This window comes from Furipterus horrens, unplaced genomic scaffold, assembly GCF_987537825.1.
Source record: "Furipterus horrens unplaced genomic scaffold, mFurHor1.1.pri manual_scaffold_6, whole genome shotgun sequence".
NCBI classification, from domain to species: Eukaryota; Metazoa; Chordata; class Mammalia; order Chiroptera; family Furipteridae; genus Furipterus; species Furipterus horrens.
Window position 1 is genome coordinate 142672515 of NW_028327176.1, and position 19738 is coordinate 142692252.

At 43.1% G+C, this 19738-nt stretch overlaps 1 long non-coding RNA gene across 1 annotated transcript; it reads right to left on the minus strand.

Moving 5' to 3' along the window:
- Positions 1-1625: 1625 nt before the first annotated feature.
- LOC150007524 (uncharacterized) lies at positions 1626-18037 on the minus strand. Its single transcript, XR_016511825.1, has 3 exons — positions 17902-18037; positions 2324-2499; positions 1626-1816 (listed from the first exon to the last, which is right to left on the minus strand). It is a non-coding gene; the product is annotated as an uncharacterized LOC150007524 (long non-coding RNA).
- Between the last annotated feature and the right edge of the window lie 1701 nt (positions 18038-19738).

The following is a 19738-nucleotide window of genomic DNA, read 5'->3' on the forward strand; positions in this document are numbered from 1 at the left end:
CTGCGCTGTCCTGCACCCGCGGTTGCTTCGGGCTTCCGGGGCCTTGCGGTCGATGTGCAGGACCAGTGCTCCCCGCGATCCCTGTGGTTGAGTGGCTAAGCACTCAGCCTCGATCTCTGGCACCTCAGTGTCCGGGGCGGGGGTGGGGTGGGGTGGGGCAACCGCAAGCAGCCGGCTGCCGCAGGAGACCGGAGAAGTCAGGTGTGGGCAGAGGAGAGTCGGGGCTACGGGCTGGCGAAGTGGGGAGTCGCTTAGAATGCGGGCAGGGTACTCGCCCCCGGGCCGACCCGGCCGCGCCTTTTCTCGTGGGCAAATCGCAGGGCCCACGTTGTGTTCCGGGCTGGTGTTGGGTTTTATTTTATCTATTACGTTTCTCTAAATCTAAAGCGACACCGAATTCTTCGCCAGAGGAGATAAATATACCTGTATTTCAATTAATCCCAAAGAGGAGCTTCTTTTTCAAAATGGGTAGAGTTTGGAGGTTGATTGGTTCACCGCGGAAGGCTCAGCGGTGGTTTTCCTCTGCGGAGCAGATAGGGGACACTAGAGGAAAAGAGGTTACATTTCAGGCCAAAATTGAGTTAGATATCTCACGTATTCCGTTATTTTTTAATGTGAAGGAAGACTTTGTTGCGTTTTGTTTCAGAAAACAAAAGTCCAACATCAGTATGCCTTGCAGAAAGGACAGTCTACGTGAATGAATTAAAAGCATTCACAATTCCCCAACAGGAGCCTTTTAAACAAACGCTTCTAAGTACTATTGTTGACAAATTTTATCTTAGAGACCTTATTTGATCCTCCTTCTCTCTGTCGTGACAAAAAACTGAGAGCAACGAGAAAAATTTGGCTTGTTCCCCAGGACAATTTTTGCTGCTTGAGAATCAGTCCCTAAAGACACGATTCCGCGCTTGTTTTGGAGCTGCTGGTCACCACGATTCAGCTCCTGGAGGTGCCCTCAAAGCAGTGGTTTCCACGGCCATAAAAGAGAGTAAGAACGCCAGTAACGTTGCACCTATTCTCTTCTTTGCGGCTCTAGTTGCCGCTGAGAAAACATATGTACTCAGAAGAGGGCCGTCTACCATTCTGCTGTGGTTCAGAAGAACTTTAAGAGTGTTTGTTCGAAAATACAGACATCTGCCACATCCTTGCCACCCGATGGCAGTAAGCTCTCAGAACGACAACCGGAGGTTTCTGGGGGTATTTACACATCTGGGAAACACCTGGCAAGAGGAGGTGAATGTTCAATATAGAAAGAAAGAATAATGGGGGGAAAAACTAAACATGGAGATTTGTAGGTGTTTCAAAACTTGAATCCAGCTAATGAGCTATAATCTAGAGCAGAGGCTGTAGCCAATTAGAGACCTGGTTCTGGGCGGTTCGACCACCAAGCCGTGAACTTTTAAGGAGAGCTGGGTAGAAATACAGACAAGTACTATGACTCCCTCATAGACAAGATTCCAGAAAAACCGGATAAGATCAAGTAACTACTGCATGTAAAGAGAAGGAATGTGTGTTTGCAGAGGTGAGGGGACCTTCTATGACCTTCGTTTCCCCCAGCTACAGCCTGTACAGATCTTAGGGGCAAGATGGAGCTGCCAGGCAATGCAATGACACTTTAAGGGTAAGAAGTGGTTTTTTATTCCAACTGTGTTCTAGAAAGGATTTCATTTAAGTCGGCGGTTGCTTTAAACTCTATCTCTACTTCAAACAACGTGCAGATGTGTCCGTGCTTTTTCTGGAGTTTGAAACCCTTGCCCACGGCAGGAACTCTAAGGGATTAGGTGGTGCCGGGTTCCCCGTACAGGGTGCGTTTCACCTGGAAGAAATGCAGTATTTTGCCTTAAGAAGCAAGAAGAGCAAAATGAGTATGGGAGTCTTCACAGCGCAAGCAATGTCTTGGGGATCCAGGCGGTCTGCTCCATCGTCCCAGGGATGCTCAGTTGTTGATAAACCGTGTAGATGTCATTTAATAAACAAAGTGAATGCATGGCCATGGCCCTCTCGCTAAGTCCTCCGCACACAACCGCCTGAGCTGAGTTTACTCAGAGAGTGAATTAGCATAGCGACGTTACACCTGTTTTTCTAATCTTTGAACCTAGGCTGTAGCCAGAACGAGGATCCTTCACTCCCCCGCCCGGTCTCAGACACCCAGCCTCGCACCCTCCAGACGACCCCGCCCTCCCGCTCCGCGCGCGCTCCCGGCCAGTCTGGGGCGTGAACCGAAACCCAAGGTGCCTCCCAACTGTTCTGAGTATTTGTGTTGGCCTCTAGTATGAGAAATTTTAAATAAGTTTCTTGGGACTAAAAGGCAAATCATACCCACCTCTTTGTCAATATAATGGGGAAAGCTCCAGAAAAGAAAGAAATGGGCACATGCAACCCACCAACACCAAACAGGAATCCTCAGGGCTTCTAGGCCGCTCCTTTCTTGTGCGGGTGCCTCTGCCTGTAGCCCCCTCTGGCCCTCAGGCACTGTCTTCTCAGCCCCAGAACGCCATCCTAATGCGGAAAGAAACGAACCGATCTATAAACAAACATCTTGCTCCTCCTCTCCTCTCCCCACCCGCCCTCAAAAAGGACAAACAACCTAGAATGACCGCGACATCTGGCCCATGGGAGTCTCCTACACCTTCGGGGCGACTTTGCTACCCACTTGGAGCCCGCCTTCAGCCTACCCGGACGCCACCACCGGCAGGCAACAAAAGCTGTGCGGGCCGGGAACCAAGAGCAGGGGGCCTCTGGGGGCCGCCTGACCTCTCCCAACATCAGGCCAAGTCCGGACTAGAAAAGCTGAATCCTTGGGTTATAAAAGACCAAGTGAACGCTCAGCAGAATTCCGGTGCAAACCGCCGAGCCGCAGCGCAATGGTCCCAGCCCATGCACCTTGTGGTGCCGACTCATACTTAGACACAGACCTCCATTCTGCCTTCTGGTAACTCCTCTCTGCCCCCTGACACTTTAGCATCTTATCAAATCCAGAATGATTTCTGTGTCCCCCTTCATTTCCCCCACCCCAGTAACATACCTTTTTTTTTTTTTTTTAACAAACTGTTAGGGACGCACACATGCATTTTTACACCCTTGCACACACATAAACACGATTGTACAAAGCACACAGCCCCGATCAGGATGAAGGGATATATTTATGGTCAAGATGCAAAATCCAAAAATGGTCATTTAAATATTTCAGTGTGTTATATCCAGATGTTCATTCTTTACCAGTGGAAAGAAGAATTTAGAGAAATATTAATGTCTAGGAAAATACTAACGTTTTTCTTCTTCCATGTATGTAAGCGAATCCTGCTTTAGCCCCATTTTATTACCACGTTTAAACTTTGGGATGTCCGGGCAGAAACAAGAGCCTCTTAAAACTCTGACCTGGTAGGGAAGGTCTATTAATAAAGAAAGGATAGGATGTCCCTCCAAGAAAAGGGGGACATAACTAATATTTTTAAAACTACACAAATAATGCTTGTTTGATTAAGATGATTTGGAAATAAGATATTTTATGCAAAAACAAAACAGCCCTCTTCTGAGGTACTGCTTCGTAGGTGCCTGACTTAGTGACCATTGAAATGTCCAAAAAATTAGTTTCAGTGGTTACACACTGGAGAAAAAAGGAAGAAAATATACCAATCTGAAAAATAAGAGTGGCAACTGCAAGTAAGGATTTATATAGTTCCTCTAAATGTTCTGGATTATATTTCCCATCCAGATTTTGGTACTGTGATCTACTACACCCTGAATTCGTCGCTGAGAAACCAAAGTGCTTCTTAAACTGCACACTTAAAAGAATTGGAAAATTCCGATGGTACGCATTCTGAGGACAGGAGCCGATGGGCTCTCCGTGGGCACTTTCTACACTTTTTGTTTCCAGAAATCCAGCTAAGAATGGTGTGGGTGGGTGGGGGGTGTGATTCAGCAAAGTGAATTGAGGTGCATAACCGAGGTGTTCAAAAGCTGAAAATAAACGTCGGGTTGAGACTTCGGGTTGAAAGATTCCTGGATTCTATGCTCTATGTGTACTCGGGAGAGCACACCAGCCCAGGGTTCACAAGTGAAGGCGGGGTGGCCGGAAGGGGGCGTAGTGGGATCAGTGGCCTCCAAAAGGGTGAGGGGTATCTCAGAATTGGATGGATCCAAGAGCGTGTGCTTCGCTCCCTACAGCTCTGAGAGCCTTTGGATTAGGTTTACTTGGAGTTACCCTTTCTCTGAGTCCAATTTAGTACCCCTGACCAATGTACACAGAGACTTCGCCGGGAGCGCCTGAAAAGGAGCCCCTATCCCTCCCCGGTCTAAGGGGAGTGGGTAAGGTATTCTCATGAGGCGGATCCATCTAATCCATAAACAGATGACCGGCATCCAGATCTGGCCTAGCTTCTGGTTCATCCGGGGAGAGAGGGAGGTGGAGTGCTGCTTTTAAATATGGACCCTCAAGCCCAACTCTGATTAGGAATCGGAAATGCCTGTTGGACCCAGGAGTTGGCATTCGAAAAGGCGTGGGAGGTGCGGGGTTGTAAGTGCGCGAGGCAGCTCAGGCAGGAGCCGGGTGAGAAGAGGTCCGGGAGAGGGGCGTGACTGCTGCCTGACACTACTCAGAGCGAGCGCAGCTTTACCCAGCTAGGGGCGCGGTCGGACTGAAGTTGCTGAGCATAGAAGCCAGCAGCCTCCAATAGCTGCTGCCCACGCTTGCCCACCTGGCGTCACCCCAGGATCACCAGGAAGTACCTCTCTGCTGGCCTTGGACCAGGTGCTCCAGCGTCTGGGACACTTTTCTGAGTCTCACCCTCCATGGACTCATTAAGGGAAAATCTGGGCACCTTTGTTCCTGGTGGTTCTGTAACTTGAGCTTGCATTGGAATTGCCTGGAGGACCTATTGAAACAGGAATTGCTGCCCCCACTCCCAGAGTTTACCAGCAGATCTGGGATGAGACTCAGTAATTTGCCTTCTAACAAGTTCCTAGGTGATGCTGATGCTGCCAGTCAGGGAACCACACTTGGAAAACCGTTGCTTTAGTCTGGTTTTTCAAGGCTTGTCTTGGGAGAAGATTGTCAGGAGGGAAAAAATTTGAAGTGATACTCTTGCTGTTGTGTGACCTTGAGCATAAGGCAAAAAGTCAAATGACTGTCTAGTTAAGGTTAGGGATGAGGCTCAGGGAGGCGATAGGGTGGGGAGTCTGAAAAGATGATGATGGCCTTAGGATAGAGAGGAGGACCCTGGAATCCAGCCAGGCCACACTTTACCCTGGGGGTGAGCTCACTAGAACAGTGGGAAGTGGAGATAGTGAGAAATAATATAAGGTCAAGGTTCTGGAGTTGTCTACCAACACTTTTTTCCTCATATGAAACATTTAATACTCTATAATGCAAAACAGAAGATAAATATGCAAATATAATTTTAATGTGTTTTCATCCAACAGATCTTCTGACTAATTATGATAAATTATATTGTACATAAGTTAAAATAGTGGTTTAAAATATAGATTCTGTATGTTTTGAAATTTAGCTGTCTCAAGTTGATAATTGATCAATCTGTTTTTGTATTTTACTTACAAACCAATGAGGACTTTACCACAGAAACGACTCGAGTATTAACATATGCCAGCCAATCACTTCTCAGGATTTAAACAGATACTTCGGAGGAAACAAGAGGATGGATTCACCCCGGCAGCAGTTTCACAGGAGGAAAAGCTGTAATGGTCTGGTTAAGCATCTAAATAAAAATGACACATTGGAGAAAACAGAGGAAAACACGTGTATTGCAAATGTGCAGCCTATCATGGTTCAGATCTGCTTTAATATTTATTTTCACTCCTGGAGATCCGATAACTTGTTTGTGAAGATTAGTATCAGATGATAAGCCATTACATATTTGCCTAGAATAATCAGAAGTCACAGAAAAGAAACCATAATAACAATGGGGTTGTTTTACTCCCAACCGGATAGCAATATAAATGTGTATTAAAGGTGATATTAACTTTCCTTAATATTCCTAATTTCTTATTCATTTTAGGGCTTGTGCACATTAGAATTATTAACATAGTTTTATATCCCTTCTCCCCCCTCTCTTTCTTTCTCTTCCTCCCCCCCTTCTCCCTCCCCAATAAGAAAGACATGATAATGAGAAACTATTCCAGCAGGAGGAGCTGGTTTAGAAGCAAATGGATTCCATGGCAACTCCTGACTCCACATGACTTCTAATAACCGGCATTTCAGTTGGAAATTGTCTATGTGATATTCTGTCCAAAGCTGATGCTTTATGTGGGGTTTTCCCTAGTTTACGTCTCAGAAACAGAGTCTTAACCTCCAGTTTCATGAATACGCAGCAGCAGCAGCAGCAATATGTCACCACCTGTAACCACGATGTGACCAGTGATTTGTCAAGTGTTTCTGGTTTCAATTTTCAGACTAGCTAACAGAAATGAGCACTGAATGAGAAATGTCCAGAGCTGGTATCACATAGTACAGAAAATCTGCGATGTGTGTTCCACTACAAATTGACAGAGTCAAATGTTCTCATTCAATTCAAGAGAGTGTGTGCATAAGGCCCCAGACAGCAGGTCATGAGTGTTGTGCTGTAAGTCACAGACCACTGCACTAGAAGAGGAAAACTAAACATGGACAAAATTTGCCAGAGTTCCCCTTTCTTCATGAAAGTAAACCAAAAACAGTCTGAGCTTGTGCTAGAGCTAAGAGATCTGCTGATCTCCCAATGAGTATGGGTGCAGCTGTCATGGTGACCAAGAAAAGTAACATTAACAGGATGGGTTTGTAAAACCTCATGTCTTAATTATTGTATAGGTTTTACTATGACCCAGGGGAAAGGTTGTGTCATGAAAGGGGTCAAGTGATTGCTCTGAGAAACACTGCAAGTCAATGATGGAGCCAGTGCAAAGGTGAGGAGGAGCTGAGCTGTGTTCCTTCCCTTGTTCTAGAACTTCTGGGTCCAGTTGTGGAGGTTGTGCCCACCTGGGCAGGTCAAGACTGAAATTCAGCCATGACTCACTCAGTCTGGCATCCTACCTGGAAAGGGTGCCTTTTTCTAATTTGCACAAGAGCAATATATGGTGTAGCACCTGCCTGGCCAGTACTACACTCATTGTTGATTCTAGGCTTCTGTGACACCTGTCAAAGAATGTTTATTAAGATGCATTGGAAAAAATCATGTCGGGGTTTCACTGGTTAATGAGTAACCAGCCAATGATGTTTTATTCCAGGGGAGTGTAGGAATAGAAGTGACATAGCAAATTTGTTTAGTGAGGGCATGTTCCAGAGCAAGAATGCTACTCTGATGAAGAAAGAGAGAAGATGTGGTGGTGGGAAGCACTGAGTAAAGTTTTGCAAAGAAGTTAACATTGACATGTACAAAATGGTTTGAAAATTGATCAGTCCGATTCAGAGAAAAATGGTTTAAAAATAGCTGAATAGGTTTATTTTTAAAACTCTACTAAACAATTAATTGATGCAAATAACTTGAAAAATCTTATTTGTGAGGGGAAGTGGGTGGAGCAGAGGAGAGCAACAGGGGAAAAATGGGACAACTGTAATAGAAAAGAAAAAAGAAAAAAATCATAGTCGCTTTGACAAATTGGAAATTTGAGGAAGGGTCTAAACCCACTGTAGGTCCATAATATTTAATAGTATTCTTATGCTGTAACTATTATACTATAACCACACCCATTATCCAATGGTCAGCAATGCTGTAGCTTATAGAGGACTTCACATCTTTCCAGAATACGCTGAAACCTAACCAATTTTCAGGTTGTTTTGTTGTTGGAAGCACTTGTACAGTGAGCAGAATGTGGAGGGCACCCAGGAGGGAAGTGCTTACCTGGTTCTCATTTGCTCTCTGAATTCGACAGGGAGGGAGTTTGTTGGACTTTCTCTAGATTGGCATTACTCAGCATTTCTGTGAGGAAGGGGACTGGTGACATTTCTCCATGTTCCAAAAGGAAGGCTGAAGAACAGCATGCTGAGCAACTTCCCCAGAACCACACAGGGATAAGAGATTCCCAGGCTTCCCCTTGAAAAGTGACTGGAACTTTTAGAAAAAATCAAGTAAAAAGCGGTTATGTGTATTGAAAATGAAGAGAGTAACTCAACGGGCAAATATCCTTATGAAATCAAGGAAGCAGGAGTATCTCTGGGCTGAAAGAAGAGGAGCTTACTCACTGGCCTGGATTTCTTCTTGAAACTTTTCTTAACTTTATTTTGAAGTAATTATAGATTTACAGAAAGTTACAAAGAAATGTACAGGGAAGTCCAGTGCACCTTTGTCCAGCCTGCCCCGGTACTAACATCTTGTATAACTATGGTACATATTAATGCCAGGAAATTAACATTGGTACAATCTACAGAACTTAGGTTTCTCCAGTTATACATGTGCTCCTCTCTTCATCCCTCTCCCTCTCCTGCCCTCTCTAGTTATATCCAGTTTTGTTACATTTGTAACTTAGTGTTTCCACCAGTATAATTAAGATACAGAGCTTAACATCACTTCGAGTTTCCTTCATACTAGGCTCTATGTTCCTTTCTTCCATCTCTAACTTTAAACCCTACCAACCACTAACCGGTTTTATGTCTCTATAATTTTGTTATTTTAAGAATGTTATACAAGAGGAATCATAAAAAGTAACCTTTGAGATTGACACTTTTACTCAGCATACCTCCCTTAAAGTTCATTCAAGTGGTTACATACATCAATAGTTCATTATCTTTTTTTTCTTTTTATAAAGTCTTTATTGTATTTTTTTCCTATTACCATTTAGTCCCCTTATACCCTCTCCCCCAGCAATTACCACACTGTTGTCCATGTTCATGAGTCCTTTTTCCTTTTTGCTCAATCCCTCCAGCCCCTAACCTCCCTCACCATCTGTCATCCTGTTCTCCATCTATGAGTTTGTCCCCATTTTCCTTGTTGGTTCAGTTTGTTCATTAGATTCCATATATGAGTGAAATCATATGGCATTTATCTTTTGCCGACTGGCTTATTTCACTTAGCATAATGTTCTCTAGGTCTGCTAAGTAATATTGCATGGTATGGCAGTACCCTAGTTTGTTTAACAATCCACCCATTGAAAGACAATTGGGTGGTTTCCAGTTTTTAGATATTATGTATAGAGCCATTATGAATATTTTATACATATTTTTGTGTCAAAATGTGTTCTGTTTTTATTTCTCTGGGATAGATGCCCAAGAATACAACTGCTGGGTTGTATGGGAAGCCCATTTTTAAGTTTTAAGAGAAACTGCCAAACTATTTTCCAGAGTTAGTGTACAATTTTACACTCTCACTAACAAGGTATGAGTAATTCAGTTTTCCCACATCTTTGCCAGCATTTGGTGTTATAATTATTATCTATTTTATGACAGGCCTGATATCAATATGCTGTTAATTTGCATCTCCCTAAAGGTCAATGTTGAACATTTTATCATGTGTTTATTTTCCATCTCTGTATCTCCTTTGATGAAATTTTTGTTCATATCCTTATGCATTTTTAAATTGGATTTTTTTTACTGTTACATTTCGAGAATTTTTTTATGTATTCTGTTTACACAATCCTTTGATGGATATGTGATTTGCAAATATTTTCTCCCCAAATGTCTTTTCATCTCCCTTTTGGGGTCTTTCACATAGCAAAGGTTTTAAGTTTTTCCATTTTTCCTCTTTGAAACAAAAAGGAAAACATCATCTACTAGGGAATGCCTTGATGTCAAAACCACACCTCTGAGAAGCTGTTTTATAATTTCAACAGGGGGAAGAATGACAATTCCAACTCAGTGGATATATTTATTAGGCACATATTTTGTACCATGTACTGCTTTGTATGCTCAGGAGTTTTTCAGTAAACAACACAGCAAAGATTCCCACCCATGCGGCACTTACATTCAGATGGGGGTACATAAGCAACGCATGTAATGAAAAATGTCATTACATAGCAGGTAAGAGAGTTGTAAGTGCTATGGGGGAAGAGAAAGGAGCAAAGGGTGCCGGGTGCAGGTGGCAGATGTTTGCAGTATTAAATAAGGGTGTCAGGGTGGCTTTTCAGAAAAGGTGAAACTTGAGCAGGCTTGGAAGAGGTGAAGGAGTTCGTTGAGCAGATGTCTGAATGGAGGGGAGTGCTGGACAGAGACCCTACGGTAGGTAGGGGCTTGCCTGGAGTGCTCATGGAACAGCACCAAGGTCAGTTCTTGGAGCAGAAAGGAGTGAAGAAGAGGAGAGGGGGGAAAGGCAAGAGTGGCAGATGCCTCTCTGGAGGTCACTGTGAGGACTTTGCTCTGAGTGGAGTGAGGATCTGTTGCAGTGTTGAGCAGAGAGGTGCAACCAGCTGACTTGGTTTTGACAAAGTCCCTCTGGCTGCTGTGTTGAGAATAGTTTGAAGGAGGCAAGAGCAGAAGCAGGGAGGTGTGTAAGAGGCTATTGCAGGGATCCAGGAGAAAAATGACAGTGACTTCAACCAGGTGATAGCTGAGGAGATGGTGAGAAGTGTTTGGATTTGAGGCACATTTGAAGGTAAATCTAACTTCCTGATGAATTGGGTGTGGGAGAAGGAGAGAGAAGAAGACTTCAAGGATAAAGTTAGGACATGGCATAAATGTGACCCAGAGTATAGGGAGAGAATTAAAAGTTAATGGAAAGAGCCCACAAAAAAGGTCAGTTCAGTCATTGTGTCTGTGTGTGTGTGTGCAGGAAAGGATTTAACAGTATTTATAAAATCTTTAAATGTATATATGCTTTTTTCCAATAATTTTTCTTTACTTTTCTTTTTTTTAGGAATTTATCCTTCAGAGATACTTGCACATGTGCAGTTACAGTTACACACAAAGGGATTTCACTACAGAACTGTTTATAACTGTGAAAGGCAGAAACAACCTAACTACCCACACCAGTCAGGAAATGGTTTATATACTATGGTCCATCCAAACTATAAATCACCATGCCACATTAAACTGAGAGACATATATACAGAAAGCTCTCCAAGCCACATTGCTAAATGAAAAAAACAAGCAAACAAACAAACCAGTAGCAGAAGGATATATGAAGTGGGTGAAGAAACTGTGCAGACTTACATATCTGCATAATATGTAAATCCATAGGAATAGGTCTGGAATAGAAAACTGTTACAAGTTTGTATGTTTAAGCAGGCATTTAATTACTGTTCTAAGTAAAGACGTTTACAATACCAAGATTGGATTATATAGAAAGGTTTTTTTATAAGGAGGGTGGAAAGGTTTTTCGTTGTTAATAAACTAGCTTCTCTAGAAGCTGCGGGAGCTCCAGAGCTGAGCTCTCGGAATTAGCCCCATCCCCAAGGTAAGGGAGTTCATCTGGTTAGCGGGGGCAGCTGAGGCCGTTTATCCAGAAAGGCTCTGTAAAAACTGCCTAGGGCTCCCGTTTGAGTGAGAAACCCCACTACCTCCAAATCCTGGATCACTTTTTCACGTTCTGTCTTACGTTGTGGGCAGCACAGAGTGACAGACAGAGACAGGACTTGGAATCCAAAAGAGGGGCGCTCCAGCTCCGACTGCTGTTCCCCTGAGGGTCTGAGCTGCTGTTTCCTCATACGTGACATCAGGGACAACACCTGTGGTCAAACGAGAGCTGTTGCTGCGAGCGCTTTGCGTGTGGAAGGCCACTGGGCTGTCCGGGTTCTCAGGGCAGGGGTGTGTGCCTTTTCCCCTCTGAGCTGTGTGGGGGGAGGGGCTACGTTGTTGGGACTCTGGAAATGAATTTCAAATAAATGCATTTGGCGCAATTCCATGAGGTTTTTTTTTTTTTCCTTTCATCTTACGTTTGTGTGTGAATGCTATTTCTAGATCCATTTAGGTTTCTAGTTTTCTTTCTTTAAATTTCACTTTCATCTCCATCCACAGTGACATTTATTTGCAAGGGCACTCAAAGACAATGCCAACAGTATAAGTTTGCCATCTATAGGTGGACATTTTCATTACAAGTGTTTTCCTGTGACCTAGATAGTGATCTAGAAAAACAAAAACAAAAACAAAAAACTGTCATGCAGAAAATGCCCCCATGATTTCTACTCCAAATGTATTTCCATATATTTGCTTTTGTTTTTCCCATAACCATCTGTATGATTAGGATCACTAGCATGATTTTTGTGATTACAAACCAGTGTAAGCTTTGCTTTATGAAAACTTGTCTTAAATGTTATATTGGTATTTTTCATATTTCATCAATTTAACAGTATTTATAGTGATATAAAAATTTGGATTTTATAATAATAATGTTTCTTTAGAAAAAAATTAAAAAATTGAAATTACTCTCCTTACTGCTTGTAATATAAGTGAAAGCACAGGCCTGTGCAGGTACAAACCATCCTATGTACTGTCAAATAATTCTGGGCCACAGAGGAAAGAACACAGCCTTATTTTATGACATCTTAGCTCCACCTGATCATGACCAATCTCTGAGCATCCATTTCTACATGTATGAATAAAATGACTGGACTAGATTTGCTATGAAGCTCCTTCTAGCTCTACTAAGCTAGATTCTATGGCTAAAAGTAATTATAACAGTGATATGTAACATTTATTAAGGCTTTATTACCTGTCAGGTGCTGGGTTAAGCACTACCTACCCTGATATGCTTGACAAACCTACACAATAAGTATCACTATTACAAGTAAAGAAAATGGAGAAAGATTATTTGCCCCATATTGCAAGATGTTAGGGCCAGAATTTGAACATGGACAATCTAACACCTGAGTCCACTGTGCTTTTAGCCACTGTACTATACAAGGGGGGACCCAAAAAACTTGGAATTATCTTCTGGAGGGCAGGTGCCTCATAGTACAGGCTTCTCCTGCTGCGTGAGTATTCTAGGAACCCATCCGTACCAGTGTACCAGATGGCATTGTTGTGAGAGGCTGCATTCAGCTTCAGTGAATTTTTCTGGAAGACTCAATGTGTTTGCTCATTTCATGATGGTTGATTTACGAGAGTACCTGCCCACACCGCACTGAGTCTTCAGGAGTCTTTGACCAAATATAGCATGACCCCCATGCCCCACACTCCCTATTCACATGATCTCACCCCAGGTGACTTTCTTTTTGTTTCCCCCTATGAAAAAGTCCTAAAAGGGAAACATTTTGCTGATGTGAAAGAGGTGAAACAAAAACAACAGGAGCATTAAAAGGCATCAAAATAGACAAGTTCAAAAACTGTTCTGAGCGGGGAAAAAACATCTCAATAGGGGTATTGAATCAAGTGGAGAATGCTTTGAAGCTGACTGATGTTTAAACATGTAAAAATAAATACACAATTTTTTATAAATAAATTCTGCTTTTTGGGGTTCTTCCCTCATGTATCTAAACAAGTGTTGTCTCTTCATATAGTCCCTTCGGATGTCTACCTTTATATTCCAATAATGCTGCCACTGCTATTTTTGGAGTGCTGTTTTAGGAACAAACTAGTTCAAATTGTTGGTCTAATTTTGAATCAAACAAGACAGTTGGACTTACTGATGGTTGGCCACTTCCAAAATAAGTGATTGAGTCCATCTTTTCTTGTAGCCATCTATATCTGAAATATATGAACACCTAATTCTCCCTACGAAATGGAGACAACGGACACAAGCCCTAGAGGACAGCATGCAGTGTTTGGTAGTGATATGGGAACTACCAATGGTCAAGAGAGTGAGCTACCAGCCAGGGCAAAGAATTTGCGAAGGAATACTGGGGTGTGGGTGAGACAAGGTGTGGAGTGTAGGAAAGCTGAACGAGTTTGCGAAGTACAGCAGGTTTAACCAGAGAGGAGTGTTTGTCTGTGGGATCAGTGAGAAGGAACATTAAAGTGTGTGAGGTCCAGTGGAGGGGGATCTAGATAATACAAATCCCCTTTGAGTAATGAGGAGCTCAGTGCAGGGGTCTTTGCTCAGCAAGCTGCCTGAGCAAATGGTGATGCCATTTACCCCAATGTATCTGCCATCACCCCATTTGTTTGGAGACCTCCAGATCCTCTAGATCTGAGTTCATGTTGCACGCTGACACAGCCACAAAGCAGTTAACTTTTGGGCCTCAGCACCACATGCACCCAAGAAACTTATCTGTCCCTCCTGGGTTTCCCATTCCAGTCCATGGCCTCAGCATGCTCGGAGTTAACAGAGTCAACCCCTGAAGGCGGTCAGATTTTCCCTCTGCTCCCTTTCTCGCATCCCACCAACCACTGACTCCTGCCACAGGCACATCTTTCCTGAGTAGAGCACACACGCTTTGGGGTCAAAGGAACTGGAGATCAAATCCCAACTGTGTCATTGTTAGCTGTGAGGCCTTGGCCAAGACACAATCTAACTTGACCTCACTTTCAGCATGTATAAAATGAGTAAATGAGGTAATGCACGTAACAGGACCTCGCTCCATGTTTGGTATAAATCAAAAGTATTATAATGGCAATGTGCATCTTTGATAGTAAGTGTCCATTGCGTTAAAAGTTTCTGAATGATCTCATAGTAACTGTGTGCTAGTTATTTTCTATGTGCACCTCCCTCCTCTCCACCCTCCCCCAGCAGATCCATTCTCTCTCCTCTCTATGCTGCTCAGTGCTCCAGACACTGAATCTCTACAGTGCATCCTGGAGGGAAGCTGGGCTCCCACCAGCTGCTGCTTGAGTTCAACCAGCAGGGCAGCTATTGGTGAATTGCGGAGAGAGAGGTCAGACTGTTGTTAATTGCCTTATCCTCTTCCTTTCATGGCTTCGATGGTGGTTGTGTTCTCCAGGCCCCAGCTCTGGGGGCAGCTTCTCTTCCACAGCTGTAGCTCTCACCAGTTTACAGAGCCATCCCCTTCTTCCCTTTGCACTTTTAGACCTAGTGTGTGGTAAGGGCTTCTTTCTCTTGCTAGTCTCTAGGTCCTGTGTTATCCTTTAGGGGTATCCTAACCCTGGCCCCACTTCTGTACAGTTTGTTCACTAAACTCTTCTCAGTTAAGCCCTGTGAGTATGCCCATCTGTTTTTATTAGTCTGCCTGGGACCAGGTGCACATGGCCTTTTGGGCAGCACAGCCTGGCAGTGGCCCACGGGGTGGACAGCAGGGAAGGGATCTATCTGGAGAGAACGTGTAGATGAGGGTGGGCTAGCAGAGGCAGTGAAGTGAGGCAGGAAGGAATGGCAGGTGGAAACGCACTCTCTTTTGCTGTTTTGACTACCTTGCTGAGATACCACGGGCGTTCATTGTCCGCGTTGAAAGCAAAATGCCACTTTTAGCTGACTGTGTGCGGAACTGAAAGATAAATTCAAGCAACTGAGCCTCTGATAGGCAACCATAGTGCCAATGATGCCCTCATCCTGTTTTGCCTGGGCTTGCACAGCCGCAGGACTAGTGGCCATAGACCCTGTGTTTAATGTGGATCAGAGCAGCCTTGTTCCTCTCCCAGAAAAATCAAATACATGCTCTTTATATTTCCTTAGCACTTCACTGATACCCCAGTTTAGGACTGGCCATGTTGACTCTAGGGCAGGGACAAATCAGCGGGGTTCAGCTTTTGATTCCCAGTCCCCAACCCAGAGCCTGCTAGCCCTTCCCTGGTTCTGAGGAAGGCCTTTGGGTGTCTGGATTAGGGGCTGGCTGGGCTTGGTGTGGATGAGAGTAAAGTGCCATAAATTTCAAGCTCTGCAGAGCCCGTGCGCACGGCAGGTGGAGACAGAAATGGCTTTGAAGTGAGTGACTTGTAGGAGGTGGAAGGGGAGCTATAGGAGGAAACTGGTGGACTGGGTGCTCACCCTTGTCAAGATGTGACAGTGGAGAGGGGAGGAGGGCAAGACTGGCTTCCTCACCCAAGCTGTCTTTATGCCTTTTAGTCCTTGGCATAATTCTGGCTCTGTGGACGTGTATAATAAATGTTAGTTAGTAAATAACATACATCATCTGCTGCTCATGCTGTTGAATTGGCTACGGTATTATTTCCAATGAGAGACAGTGGAATATTTTTTTCTCTAAAAACAGCCATACAGTTTTGAGTTTTATCTTCTTGCCTTTTAAAAGGATTATTAAGGATAATTGACACCATACCTTTTCATTTGGGCAGGATCCATGATGGAATCATCATTGAGTATTTTTTAGGACCTAGATTATAGTAGCCACTCACAAAATACTTGTGAAATGGCTTCATTCTGGCAGGCTGGATATTAGGTCACCTGGTCAGTGCTTAGAACTATCTGCATCTCACTAAGATGCTACCCTATAGTGGGCAATTTTCCCATCACAGATTTGAGATTTGATTTAAATGACACCTTCCTAACTAAAGCACACTTTGTACTCTGTCTCTTTCCCCTGGCTTCACTTTGTCTTCATCCGCCTCTCTTTCTCTGGGACAGAAGCAGACCCTGCTGGGACAACGTGCGCCCATCGCAGGAGCCCTGGAAGAGCTGCTGCTGTTGTGCCCTTTACATTCTTCATCTTTCCAGCAAGGATTGTCTCCATTGTCTTTTTCCTGGCTCTGCTCGTTGCATTACAGGACTTGGAAATGTGTTGTAAAGACTGCCCTAATCAATTCCTGGATTAGAAAGGATGGCCTGAGAATGCCATGATAATCACAAGAGGAGAGCGGGACCCTGCCCCAAGTAAACTCTTCCTTCTTTGTTTCTCGTGTTTTGATCTTATGAGCCTTGACTAGGCTCCACTGAAAACAATGGCAACCTCTTCAAAGGGGAATATGAAGCCCTCTGAATGGGCTAATTAGGCTCCAGGTTCCCGCCATCTATCTGCCCTTGACAAGCTCCAGTAGAAGTCAACAGGTGGTTGTCCAAATATAAACAAAAAGGCTTAACTCTAAAACATGGCTGTCTGAGGGGATTTTTAGAAGACTTTACTCTGTGGTTTTGGCAGTGACCGTGTGTTTCTTTGCCAGTGTACAGAGACATTTGAGCTATGTCACTCAGGAGTTAGCGATTTTTATCACTGTTGTCTTCACATAAGACCTATTCATCCCTGCTCTTCCCCCCAAAACTCAAAAAATAAAAAGTGAAGAGAAAGAGGGGAAGAGGGGAGGAAACAAAGGGAATGATATGAGAACATTTGGTGAGTCTGTATTTCATTCCCTTATTAAAGTCATATTTGTGTGTATCAAAAACAGAGCGTATTTTGATGTGTGGGCAGTGTGGTAGGAAAGGTGTTTTACAAGCAGATTTCTCTCAATAAAATTTGTCCTGTGCAGACAAATTAGAATTGTCCAAACAAATGACATGTATTTAAGTTACTGCCAGCCTCTCAAGTGAGGATAGAAAAATAAAGCAACAGGGGACCAAGGAAGGAAGGACCATAGGGTATAATCTTTCCAGTTCATCCTTAATTTTCTTTGATACTTTCTCTTTCTTTACCTCTTAGGCAGCTAACCACCAGAGACAGGCCATGTGGTCTGACAGGAAAATACTGACCCCAGGCAAAACCCATTTATCCAAAGCTGATTCTTTGTGTTTCAGAGTGGTAGAAAATTTGTCAGTACAATGTGCCATGTAGAAACATTGTGATCTTAGGTATTTAATTCAGAATCTAACTTTACAATTTTTACCTTTCTCAGGAAATAGTTCACTTGATACTAGTTTGGAAGAATAGCCTGTCTTCACTTTCCATTTTAATAATGGATATTTAATAATTATATAAAACCATTTAAAAGAGATAAATATGACACCTTTTTCTAATCCAGGGGCACAAAGCTTTGACTATATAAATAAAAAATATATGTATCAGAGGTCAGCTTACATATATGACATTAATAAGTTATATGACTCAAATAGAAATCCCCAATTAAACATCAGTGACAAAGGTAAACACTCACGTGAATCTCTAAGTAATATACTCAGCTTACATACACGATGTTAATAACTAAATTATGCAAATCAAATAAAAGTCCCCAGGTAAACATCAATGACAAAGGTCAATACTCACATTAATAGTTGGCCAGTGCGGAGTCCTTCATCTTCCTTCTTGTCCAGGGGAGGGAAAACCTGGAACCCCAGTCCCAAAATATCAGATTGGGTCAGTAGGCAGAACACCTGCCCTTAGGAGCTGCCACCTGAAAGGCTCCTGGCAAGCAAGTCCCTGTGCCTCATAATTTGGAGTTTTCTAAGATGCCTGAGGCCCCTCCTCCCAAAGCTCTTTTTCAATATGGTCCAAAGGAACACACACCCTGTTTTAGACTGATGCCAGTTTCTGATAGGCTGGGGACAGCTGACCTCTGTAGAACATGCACCCCTGGTAGCCTGGGTGACTCCACTGTGTTCCCAAACACCAGGATCTTATCTCAGCCTGCTGTGGCTAAGCCTCAGCATTCGATGGGGCAGGGAAGATGCCCATGTGCTTTTTTTGGTTGGAGGAAAGAAGCAGGCCTGGACCACAAGGAGGTGCAGAGATGATGCAAATGAGTTCAGAGAGAGCATCATTAGGAAATGACTTTCCTTTTCTTCCCGACCAACCTTCATCTTTCTCCAGAATAGGGAGAAGGTCGCCATAGGAACGTGGCAAAAGGCATTTATAAACATCGTGAGTGCAGAAAGGTTTTGTCCCCCAGCCCTGGTATGGGATGGCAGACATTAGCACTTGATAACCTTGATGTGCATGCTCTTCTGAAGTGAATGTCTCCTGATGAGCTTCTAAACTAGACAGGAGAGGAGGCCTGGCTAACCTCCACATGCTATTAGCTTCAGAAACATGGTAAGAGCCACTTTTTCAAACTCCTTTTCGGGAAACTGGTTTCAAAGTCAATTAGTCCAGAACCATAGTTTTGTCTTGTTTTTGATCAAAGCTGCTTTTACCTAGACTAATTACATTAATTTTTGGCTATTTCAAGAAATCAAATTCTATCTTAGAGAATAAACATTTGCCACCATTGAGGAGAAATGTACCTCATGTTCTGAAGGGAATTATGAAAGGAGGTTTCAATAACTGCATTGTTGAAATAAGCACAGTCTACTGAGATTACTCTGAAGTAAATAATGTTCACTCAGATGCTATATTAGGGATTTGCTAAAAGTCAGATTGCTCTATAATCACTTCTTGTAACTTTCATCACAAGTCATTTTTAACCTAAGGGAGATTGTTTTAATTTGTACAATTCTTTCTAAGATATAACAGAAGGCAAATCTTTTCTTTTCCCCTTCAAAACACACTGACATGTTAAGAACTCTTCTTTTAGGTTTTTACTGCTTATGAAAAGAACTCCATCACCTGCCATTTTTATTTTTCATTTTTTCTGTATCTCTATTTTCTACAACTTATTATAATCTTTGATCTCTACATTTTAGAGATTTTTAACTAATTTATTTTTCTTGAAATTCCTTGCTTGATGATACCAGTTCTCAGGTAGCCAGGAAGGTGGGGCCTATTGAGGACAAAGGGAGATGACAAATCCTAAAAGGAATTAAGAAGAGTCTGAAGTCCTATGAGTTTCTATCAACTTTATTTCCAAGATCTTTTTCAGATACAACTTCCCAGATAGCTCTTAATTGCAGTAATATGAGAGCATAATTGGTCTGAGCTAGAAATTATTCTTCCCTCACTCCCTACCCACACCCTCCCACCATTGCCCAGCCTCTGAAAGTCACATTGACATCTCTGGAACCACTGGAAAATTTTCAAAGCCCAAAGTTTTCCAAAGTGCTGACTTAGGAACCTGGATAGCTTGATGTGCATTTATGGAAGTTTTCCACCAGGTTTCCTATTCAAGTGGTGAAGCAATCAATATGGATGAAGTGACTGGCCTCATTATGAAATCACCACCTCAGCT